The sequence below is a fragment of the Salmo salar genome, chromosome ssa03 (assembly GCF_905237065.1).
Source record: "Salmo salar chromosome ssa03, Ssal_v3.1, whole genome shotgun sequence".
Taxonomy (NCBI): domain Eukaryota; kingdom Metazoa; phylum Chordata; class Actinopteri; order Salmoniformes; family Salmonidae; genus Salmo; species Salmo salar.
Window position 1 is genome coordinate 61,183,155 of NC_059444.1, and position 12,152 is coordinate 61,195,306.

At 44.4% G+C, this 12,152-nt stretch overlaps 1 protein-coding gene across 1 annotated transcript in view; it reads right to left on the minus strand.

Moving 5' to 3' along the window:
- The window catches only part of LOC106601032 (myosin light chain kinase, smooth muscle), a 27,878-nt gene extending 18,715 nt beyond the window's left edge, over positions 1-9,163 (minus strand). Inside the window, exon 1 of the mRNA XM_014192896.2 lies at positions 9,142-9,163. The gene's annotated coding sequence lies outside the window, so the exon portion shown is untranslated. The remainder of the gene's footprint in view (positions 1-9,141) is intronic.
- Positions 9,164-12,152: the final 2,989 nt, after the last annotated feature.

Below are 12,152 nucleotides of genomic sequence, written 5' to 3' on the forward strand. Positions count from 1 at the left end.
TTTGTTCACATTCACCTGTCTTACTGTTTGAGTGCTCACTTATCAGTGTCGAGACTGAACTTTGGATGTGTGTGGCATCTCTGTTACGTACTGTATGTATAATTTAACACCAGTAGGTGAGAGCATTGAACACAACAGCCACAACCCCATAACAGTTAACATAAATCCCAGAGAGACAGCCACTATAAATCTTTCTACAGTGAGCCGTGTCCATGGTAACACAGACCGTAGAACTGTTGCTGCTACTGCAGCAACCAGCAGCTCTGTGGGTGCGTTCCCTTCCCTCAGGCTCAGTAGAGAAGAAGCCTTACTGTACATTTACTGTACGGACACTATTACTATGAGCATCCCTGGTAATAGTAGTATGACCTATGTAGGTCTAGTCAGTTCTCTCACACAGCACAGTAAGCCAGTAAACTACAGCACGATATGTCAACCTGACAACAGTAAGTCTTGTGTTCCAGTCTAGTGAAGCAGTGTACTGCACTGGCACCAACAAATACACTAGATGTTTGTCTATCAGAGTTATTGAAACTGTTCACTGAACTGTTGATACCTTTACTGATAGTTACTTATTAATACCTAGCTTAATGCCTCTGCATCCCTCTCACACACAGAGCATTTGTGTTTCACTGCCCTGATTTCAAGTACTACTGTAGTAGATCATTCACTCAATATCACTCTGCTCCCCTCACTTTCCATCCCTGCTCCTGCTCCAGCCCTCCCAAATTCCACATTAACCACACAGAACGACTGCCATGTTCAAGGTCTGATGTGAGATGGGCTGTTTGGGTTTCTGTAGAATCTGGGATAATAATTATCAAAGCAAATACATTAGCGAGAGAGATAAACATTGTGAGGTGTTGTTTAGCTACCATGTTGTGATTGTGATGACCCTCCCACTCTGTCTGCCGTATTCTTTCTCTTTGCTCTTGTTTTTCTTATTAGGACGCCAGTGGGCGGAGCCGGGAGGGTCGTCAGCGACATGGGACACACCTGGGCCCAGGTGTGTCCCAGTATAAATACACCTCTTCCCCATTCATTGAGGAGACTCTCTCCGTGCAGACACTTATAGATTTTGGATGTGGCATTTTTGTGGCATTTTTGTGGCTGTTTGTTTGTTTGTTTGTTTGTTTGCTTGCTTGCTTGCTTTGGCCCCTTTCAACGCCCCTCATTATCACATTTATGCACGCAAACACTCACACTACTGACTACACACACCATTGTTAATTGTATTTAGTTTACTTTAGTTAATAAATATGTTTTGTTATTCCTTATCTCCACTTTGTCTCCCTTTTTGTTATGAACTTCGCGCCGGTTCGTGACATGATATAAGTACATTCTTGCTAGATTACACTTTGACAATTTAAGACAAATTGGAATTACACCACTTGCAATGCATGTCATATTGCAACAACTCATTGGTTCAGTAACTGAAATAAAGCAGAGACTATGGATGGTCTGCATGTTTCAAGGTGCGCTACTAGGAGGTGCATGCTAAACTACTCTGTTAACCATCACATTTCTACTAGAATGACAGCGCTGTAATAAAAACCGACCATGTGTACAGGCAGGTGGATTCCACTAGGACTTAGACTTAAGACTTACAAGATGAATGTGAATGGCATTACTCAGCACTGTGTCCTCATAGATAAGGCAGTCTGTCGTTTTATTTCACAAGCCAACTTGAGGATGAAGCTGAGACGCTTTACTAGAAGGACACTAAAGATTCCCAGGCTGGTCTAATAGACTAACGAAAATCCGAGACACTAAAATTAGTATGATTTGTTATGTTTGGTGTGGCTACATAAGACAGAAGGTTACTTAAGGAAAAACAAAAGGAGGGTGGATGGTTTGGCATATAACGCTAACGTCTAGTAACTCAAAGGTTGCGTGTTTGAATCTCATCACGGACATTAGCATTTTAGCTAATTAGCAACTTTGCAACTATTTACTAGTTTATAGCTACTTTGCAACTACTTAGAATGTTAGCTAACCCTTCCCCTAACCCTAACTTTTAACCTAACTCCTAACCTTAACCCTAAACCCTAGCCTAGCTAACATCAGTGTAAGCCACCTACCCACCTAGATAACATTAGCAACAACAAATTGGAATTCGTAACATATATGTATTGCAATTCGGAAACATATAATATGAATTGTAATTCGGAACATATAATATGAAATGGATGATGGACATCAACAAATGAATACTTACCATACCAAATGTAACATATCATATTAATTTGAGTGTCCCGGATTTTCATTTACTATGTTACGTCTACCCCTGAGTCCAGATTGCAGGCAGATTCCAGAGTGTGAGTCAACCAGGTAATAGGGGCTCTTTGATAAATCCATAAGGTAACCTCATGCCTAAACCTATTACCTCGTCCAACAACAACACAGCTACAACACACTCAGTATGAGGCCACACACACACACACACACACACACACACACACACACACACACACACACACACACACACACACACACACACACACACACACACACACACACACCAGAGTAGACCGTGCACACACCCACACGTCTAATTTGGCATCCGAAATAGACGCTAGAGCGAGAAGTGCTCAATTTTGCTAACACAGGACCATTCAAATAGGCCCTATTATGCAGGACAGAATCCCGCCCCCAAAAAACTATTTGTACTGCCTAACAAAAGCCTACACAGGAGTTTGAATCAGAGCAGTGTTGACAGACGGACAGCATACAGTACAGAGTTGGATAAACATTTGGCAAGTCATGCTGAGAGCAGCTCGTTACGAGGAAACAGGGTGATAATGCTTCATTCATCAGCGGGAGCCTCTAACGACAGACAGGACAGAGAAGCTCCTGGGTGATTCATGGGAGGAACCACATCCATACAGACAATATAAACTTTACAGCACCAATGACACCAATTGACTGAATGACTTAAATGGTTTACATTTGTTGTGTTTGTCCTTAGTGAGGCCTACTCTGTCTCACCCACCTGGCACGCGGGGTCTTAACGTTCACTCTAAATGTAGGGTTCCAGTGATACGTCTAAATGGCCTTTATATCTCTCCTGGGGTGGCTGAGTGTGACTCCTCAGTCTAAACATCCTCTAGATGTGGCTGGAGATAAACATGCAGCTGGAGATGCTTTCAGTCACTTTGAAAGGAACGTCTCTAAAGAGAGATGCCAGATATGCAGCTGAGGTTAAGAATCGGGTAATAGCCTTCATGTCATTTTCACATTTTTGGAAATGTGTACCTGATATACGTCGTCGCCATTTACTAAGTCATGGAACACCCACCAAAAAAAAATGAGCTAACTAAATAGGTACAGAGAGAGAACTGAGAACTGAAAATGAGAGAAACAGAATAATACTAAAGATCTGAAACCTTCCTCCCTACAGAGTGTAATAATGAAAGCTGAGAAAGGACCGATGAATAGCCGGAAGAATGACACAATGGTGCTGTTGCTTGGACTTCTCCTCTGATTACTGAACACCATATCAATAGAAGTTTCCTCTGTGGAAATAACATCTGGTGAGGATAAGGAAGTGGTTTCAGAAGCCAACAGCCTGGTGTGAACATCATTGACAACATTAAGATCCTGTTACAAACATCCTACAATCTAAGCTAGATGCCCTCAATCTCACACAAATCATCAAGGAACCTACCAGGTACAGCCCTAAATCCGTAACCACGGGCACCCTCTTAGATATCATCCTGACAAATCTGCCCTCTAAATACACCTCTGCTGTCTTCAACCAGGATCTCAGCGATTACTGCCTCATTGCCTGTGTGCGTACTGGGTCCGCGGTCAAACAACCACCCCTCATCACTGTCAAACGCTCCCTAAAACACTTCTGCGCGCAGGCCTTTCTAATCGACCTGGCCCGGGTATCCTGGAAGGATATTGACCTCATCCCGTCAGTAGAGGATTCCTGGTTGCTCTTCAAAAGTGCTTTCCTCTCCATCTTAAATAAGCATGCCCCTTTCAAAAAATGTAGAACTAAGAACAGATATAGCCCTTGGTTCACCCCAGACTTGACTGCCCTTGACCAGCACAAAAACATCCTGTGGCGTTCTGCATTAGCATCGAATACCCTGCGCGATATGCAACTTTTCAGGGAAGTCAGGAACCAATATACCCAGTCAGTTAGCTAGCTAAGGCTAGCTTTTTCAAACAGAAAATTTCTACCTGTAGCACTATTTACAAAAAGTTTTGGGACTCTGTAAAGTCCATGGAGAATAAGAGCATCTCCTCCCAGCTGCCCACTGCACTGAGACTTGGAAACACTGTCACCACCGATAAATCTACGATAATCAATCATTTCAATAAGCCTTTTTCCACGGCTGGCCATGCTTTCCACCTGGCTACCCCTACCTTAGGGACAACATCTCAGCACCCCCTGCAGCAACTTGCCCCCCCTCGCTTCTCCTTCACCCAAATCCAGACAGCTGGTGTTCTGAAAGAACTGCAAAATCTGGATCCCTACAAATCAGCTGGGCTAGACAATATGGACCCTCTCTTTCTAAACATAAAAGCCGAAATTGTTGCAACCCCCATTACTAGCCTATTCAACCTCTATTTCATATCGTCTGAGATCCCCAAAGATTGGAAAGCTGCCACGGTCACCCCTCTACTAAGGGGGAAACACTCTAGACCCAAACTGTTATAGACCTATATCCATCCTGCCCTGCCTTTCTAAAATCTTTGAAAGCCAAGTTAATAAACAGATCACCGACCATTTCGAATCCCACCGTACCTTCTCCACTATGCAATCTGGTTTCCAAGCTGGTCATGGGTGCACCTCAGCCACGCTCAAGGTCCTAAATGATATCATAACCGCCATCGATAAAAGACAGTACTGTGCAGCTGTCTTCATCGACCTGGCCAAGGCTTTCGACTCTGTCAATCACCACATTCTTATCGGCACACTCAATAGCCTTGACTTCTCAAATGACTTCCTCGTCTGGTTCACCAACTACTTCTCAAATAGAGTTCAGTGTGTCAAATCGGAGGGCCTGTTGTCCAGACCTCTGGCAATCTCTATGGGGTTGCCACAGGGTTCAATTCTCGGGCTGACTCTTGTCTCTGTATATATCAATGATGTCGCTCTTGCTGCTGGTGATTCTCTGATCCACCTCAACGCAGACGACACCATTCTGTATACCTCTGGCCCTTCTTTGGACACTGTGTTAACTAACTTCCAAACGAGCTTCAACAGTATACAACACTCCTTCCGTGGCCTCCAACTGCTTTTAAATGCTAGTAAAACTAATTGCATGCTCTTCAACCGATTGCTGCCCGCACCCTCCCGCCCGACTAGCATCACTACTCTGGATGGTTCTGACCTAGAATATGTGGACAACTACAAATACCTAGGTGTCTGGTTAGACTTAAGCATCTCCAATCCAAAATTAAATCTAGAATCGGCTTCCTATTTCTCAAAAAAAGCCTCCTTCACTCATGCCGCCAAACATACCCTCGTAAAATTGACTATCCTACCGAGCCTTGACTTCGGCAATGTCATTTACAAAACCCCCAACACTCTACTCAGCAAACTGGATGTAGTCTATCACAGTGCCATCCGTTTTATCGCCAAAGCCCCATATACTACCCACCACTGCGACCTGTATGCTCTCGTTGGCTGGCCCTCACTACATATCCGCCGCCAAACCCACTGGCTCCAGGTCATCTATAAGTCTTTGCTAGGTAAAGCCCCGCCTTATCTCAACTCAATGGTCACCATAGCAACACCCACCCGTAGCACACGCTCCAGCAGGTATATTGCACTGGTTATCCCCAAAGCTAACACTTCCTTTGGCCGCCTTTCCTTCTAGTTCTCTGCTGCCAATGACTGGAACGAAATGCAAAAATCTCTGAAGCTGGAGTTTTATATCTCCCTCTCTAACTTGAAGCATCAGCTGTCTGAGCAGCTTACCGATCACTGTACCTGTATACAGCCAATCTGTAAATAGCACACCCGACTACCTCAACCCCATATTATTACTTACCCTGTTGCTCTTTTGCACCCCAGTATCTCTACTTGCACATCATCATCTGCACATCTATCACTCCAGTATTAATGCTAAATTGTAATTATTTTCGCCTCTAGGGCTTATTTATTGCCTACCTCACTACTCTTCTACATTTGCACACACTGTACATTGATTTTTTCTATTTTTATTTTCTTTTGTGTTATTGGCTGTACGTTTGTTTATGTGTAACTCTGTGTTGTTGTTTTTGTCGCACTGCTTTGCTTTGCTTTGTCTTGGCCAGGTCGCAGTTGTAACTGAGAACTTGTTCTCAACTGGCCTACCTGGTTAAATAAAAGTGAAATATAAAAAAATTATATTGACAGATCTGACATCAGGAGTTTGATGAAGCGTTGCATTTTAAAGAGCTTTGAGGACTACTACTACAGTATATTATTACTTCATATCAACAGTAATAAACTACTATACTAAAGTGTAGATTCATTATACCTAAAATGTATATCTTCTTTATAACAAGACAGAGAAAAATGTAAGTCATTATCAAGTCAACGAGCGTATCTGAGGAAGTGAAGCGACTGAACCAGACAATAAGGGCTGATACACTGGCACCACCTTGTGGTAAACCATCTGAAGAGGCGGTCTCAGTCAAACAACAATAATCCTTTAGGAACCAGTCAAAGGCACTAGGGGGCCCTCTCTCTTTCCCCATGACATCCAGAGAAACAGACACAGGCCAGCCTTACCTAGTTTAACATTTCCAAATAATGATAGATTTGTTTGGAGAAAAATAAGAAAAAAATGGTCCCAGGCAGGACCAATGTCCTACTATCCAATTAGCTGAGAAAATATCGAGCCCAAACTGTTGTATTTGCCACAATAGCGCTTATCTGGTCTCAGCATACAGAAGAGAGGAAAGGGAAACTGCTGAGGCTAAAGCATCTGGTTTACAGGATGACAGGGGCCATCAGGCCAAGTATGCTTAGTTTGAGTAAACAGTGTCACTGCTAATTTATGATATCGCCAAATGCACAGACACATTCAAGCACAACAGCTTTAACAACAGAGCTCCCTGTTTCACTGTGGTTTATTTTATTACCCGTCATCTTCTTAATGGGAGCCAGGCGGAGGGCTAACGTACACTATGTCTCTGTGTGTGTCTCAGGCATGTCTGGTTAACATCAGACTGAGACTGTTCATAATGAATGGATCAGACCAGCACTGATCCCTTCCTCAATTGGGCCTGATATCAGGGTCCTCAACCCTATCAGGACCTGGACCCGTCAGGGACTTAATCAGCAGACTATAGTGTAACCCAACCAGTTGGGGAAGGCCAAGGGGATGAGTAGTTCTGGCTCTCCTCCTAGGCTCCATTCCTTGGCCTTGTAGGACCCTTAGATTTAGACATAGACTGATGTCAATGTGGAATGTCTAGAGGGGAGAAGTGGCTCTTGACGTGGGAGTTATTGGAAATGACTGTTTGGACACAACATCCAGGCAACACACACATATACAGTGAGGGAAAAAAGTATTTGATCCCCTGCTGATTTTGTACGTTTGCCCACTGACAAAGAAAGGATCAGTCTATCATTTTAATGGTAGGTTTATTTGAACAGTGAGAGACAGAATAACAACAAAAAAATCCAGAAAAAAGCATGTCAAAAATGTTATAAATTGATTTGCATTTTATTGAGGGAAATAAGTATTTGACCCCTCTGCAAAACATGACTTAGTACTTGGTGGCAAAACTCTTGTTGGCAATCACAGAGGTCAGACATTTCTTGTAGTTCACCACCAGGTTTGCACACATCTCAGGAGTGATTTTGTCCCACTCCTCTTTGCAGATCTTCTCCAAGTCATTAAGGTTTCGAGGCTGACGTCTGGCAACTCGAACCTTCAGCTCCCTCCACAGATTTTCTATGGGATTAAGGTCTGGAGACTGGCTGTGTTTTGGGTCATTGTCATGCTGGAATACCCAACCACGACCCATTGTCAATGCCCTGGCTGAGGGAAGGAGGTTCTCACCCAAGATCTGACGCTACATGGCCCCGTCCATCGTCCCTTTGATGTGGTGAAGTTGTCCTGTCCCCTTAGCAGAAAAACACCCCCAAAGCATAATGTTTCCACCTCCATGTTTGACGGTGGGGATGATGTTCTTGGGGTCATAGGCAGCATTCCTCCAAACACAGCGAGTTGAGTTGATGCCAAAGAGCTCCATTTTGGTCTCATCTGACCACAACACTTTCACCAGTAGTCCTCTGAATCATTCAGATGTTCATTGGCAAACTTCAGACGGGCATGTATATGTGCTTTCTTGAGCAGGGAGACCTTGCTGGCGCTGCAGGATTTCAGTCCTTCACGGCGTAGTGTGTTACCAATTGTTTTCTTGGTGACTATGGTCCCAGCTGCCTTGAGATCATTGACAAGATCCTCCCGCCTGTTTTTTCCTTTGGGTTTGTGGGTGGTTGTTTTCCATTATAGTCTTGTACCTTACGGAACTGTCGTTTTGTCATTTGTTAGTATTTTTGTTTAAGTGTTCACTTTAATCAAAATAAAGTAAGAAGATGAGCACTATACCCGCTGCGCCTTGGTCTGTCCCTTTCGACGCCTATGACACCCGTGTAGTTCTGGGCTGATTCCTCACCGTTCTCATGATCATTGCAACTCCACGAGGTGAGATCTTGCATGGAGCCCCAGGCCGAGGGAGATTGACAGTTCTTTTGTGTTTCTTCCATTTGCGAATAATCGCACCAACTGTTGTCACCTTCTCACCAAGCTGCTTGGCCATGGTCTTGTAGGCCATTCCAGCCTTGTGTAGGTCTAAAATCTTGTCCCTGACATCCTTGGAGAGCTCTTTGGCCTTGGCCATGGTGGAGAGTTTGGAATCTGATTGATTGCTTCTGTGGACAGGTGTCTTTTATACAGGTAACAAGCTGAGATTAGGAGCACTCCCTTTAAGAGCGTGCTCCTAATCCCAGCTCGTTACCTGTATAAAAGACACCTGGGAGCCAGAAATCTTTCTGATTGAGAGGGGGTCAAATACTTATTTCCCTCATTAAAATGCAAATCAATTTATAACATTTTGGTTTTGTATTGGTAGGTAGTATTAGTTCACAATATAAGACAGGCTAACTGTGTGCATGCTACTTACCATCAGACTGGGCATCGATCAGGGGATCGTCAGGTACCATAGTTGCCAGGTCTTCAATACGAGTAATGCCCCTACAGGCAAACAGGCACAAGCAGATAGTGGTGTTAGGGAACAACAGTGACAGTTGTGGGGAATAGAACAGGTATGAATGGTAAGTATATAGCAGAGGGTAGGTACTGACAGTGAGTATAGGAACTCCTCCAGGTGCTCTGTGTTGATGGTGCTGTCTGGCATCTTCTGGTTCAGCTTCTGGTACTCCTCATATGAGATGGAGCCCCTCCGCCGTGGAATCGTCGGGAGTTTAACCAGGGCAGCTTTATCTAGCTTTGGCATTGGCTGGTTGGGCCTTTGCTGCAGCTCATCACAGGGAATGATGCCCCTCCTCTTGGTGATATCCCTGGGTCTGAATTGCTCCAACTCTGGCATCTGTCGGTTAGGCCTTTGCTGGAGATTCTCAAAGCGGATGGTTCCGCTTCTCTTGGTGACCTCTCTAGCTTTGAGTCTGTCTGAATCTGTCATGGCTTGGTTGAGTCTGCGCTGGATGTCGTAGGAGAGGGGCGCCTTCCTCCTGCTATAGTCCCTGCCTCTGCCTTGTTCTGCTCCATGGAAGGACCCTTTTCTCCAGGGTTCTTTGGCTATTGGCGGGATGTTATCTTCTTTCTGTTTACCTAGTTTGGTCTTGCGGAAGTCTTTGACTTTGCCCTGGACTTTGTCATCTTCTTCACTTGGACTGGGCCATGACCAGCTGAACTTGGGTATGGCCGGTAAGTTTTTCTGCATGACCTTAGCTCCAACACCAATCTCCTCTGGGATACCGGCCACCCTCACAGTCTTATGTGCCTTTTCTGCCTCGGCAGAAAGCTTCACGCTGGGCCAGTCATTCTGAGTGAGAAGGGGGTTGGTGGTGGTCACAGCCACAGCTGTCTTGGTGAAGAGGAGTGGGAACTTGATCTTCTTCCTGCCGCTGTCAATGTTATCTGGGGACGTAGATCCCTCTGCCCCTCTGCAACTCTTATTAGTGCCAGTGGGTGGGGAGTGCTGCGGTGAGTTATTATGGATAGTTCCATGCAAGCTGCGGAGAGCTTTGCCCTCTCCCGAAGACTGCATGACTGCCCCCTGGTGGACTTCAGCGTTAGCTCGCTCTGACTCCAAACTGGACCTGTCATCAGAGCTCCGAGAAGGACTCTTCAGCCTCAGCTTCACTAGGAACCTTGACACCTTCTTCTGGGCCTCATGAGAGAACAAAACCCTCCAATGTCACTAGCAAAGTAAACCTCAATGGTGTAAAGTACTGAAGTAAAAATACTTCAACATACTATAAGACATTTTTTGGGGTAGCTGTACTTCACAGTTGAAGTCGAAAGTTTACATACATTTAGGTTGGAGTCATTAAAACTTGTTTTTCAACCAATCCACAACTTTCTTGTTAACAAACTATTGTTTTGGCAAGTCGGTTAGGACATGTACTTTGTGCATGACACAAGTAATTGTTCCAACAATTGTTTACAGACAGATTATTTCACTTATAATAACTTACATTGATACTTTAAATCAACTTAAAATGTCCAGTGGCGCCCTCTTGTGGACAATCCCAGGGGGGGGGGCGCCTATAGTGTGCTCCATCACCCCCCTGAAGCCATTAAGAACCATCCCAAAATATAGACATGGTGACCCGTTTATTCACCAGGCCCACAGCTGGACATATTTCTGGAGCGAAAGTTGAACATAGTGCAATGAACAGAGATGTCTGGACTTAAGATTTGTAAGATTTTTCTAAAACCTCCATAAATTCACTAAATCACAATTCCAGTGGGTCAGAAGTTTACATACACTAAGTTGACTGTGCCTTTAAACAGCTTGGAAAATTCCAGAAAATTATGTCATGGCTGTAGAAGCTTCTGATAGGCTAATTGACATCATTTGAGTCAATTGGAGTTGTACCTGTGGATGTATTTCAAGGCCTACCTTCAAACTCTGTGCCTCTTTGCTTGACATCATGGGAAAATCAAAAGAAATCAGCCAAGACCTCAGAAAAAAAATGGTAGACCTCCACAAGTCTGGGTCATCCTTGGGAGCAATTTCCAAACACCTGAAGGTACAACGTTCATCTGTACAAACAATAGTACGCAAGTATAAACACCATGGGACCACGCAGCCGTCACACCGCTCAGGAAGGAGACGTGTTCTGTCTCCTAGAGATGAATGTACTTTGGTGCGAAAAAGTGCAAATCAATCCCAGAACAACAGCAAAGAACCTTGTGAAGATGCTGGAGGAAATAGGTACAAAAGTATCTATATCCACAGTAAAACGAGTCCTATATCGACATAACCTGAAAGGCCGCTCAGCAAGGAAGAAGCCACTGCTCCAAAACAGCCATAACAAAGCCAGACTACGGTTTGCAACTGCAGATGGGGACAAAGATCGTACTTTTTGAAGAAATGTCCTCTGGTCTGATGAAACAAAAATAGAACTGTTTGGCCATAATGACTATCGTTATGTTTGGAGGAAAAAGGGGGAGGCTTGCAAGCCGAAGAACACCATTCCAACCGTGAAGCACGGGGGTGGCAGCATCATGTTGTGGTGGTGCTTTGCTGCAGGAGGGACTGGTGCACTTCACAAAATAGATGGCATCATGAGGGAGGGAAATTATGTGGATATATTGAAGCAACATCTCAAGACATCAGTCAGGAAGTTAAAGCTTGGTCGCAAATGGGTCTTCCAAATGGACAATAACCCCAAACATACTTCCTAAGTTGTGGCAAAATGGCTTAAGGACAACAAAGTCAAGCTTTTGGAGTGGCCATCACAAAGCCCTGACCTCAATCCTATAGAACATTTGTGGGCAGAACTGAAAATGCTTGTGCAAGCAAGGAGGCCTACAAACCTGACTCAGTTACACCAGCTCTGTCAGGAGGAATGGGCCAAAATTTACCCAACTTATTGTGGGAAGCTTGTGGAAGGCTGCACAAAAGGTTTGACCCAAGTTAAACAATTTAAAGGCAATGCTACC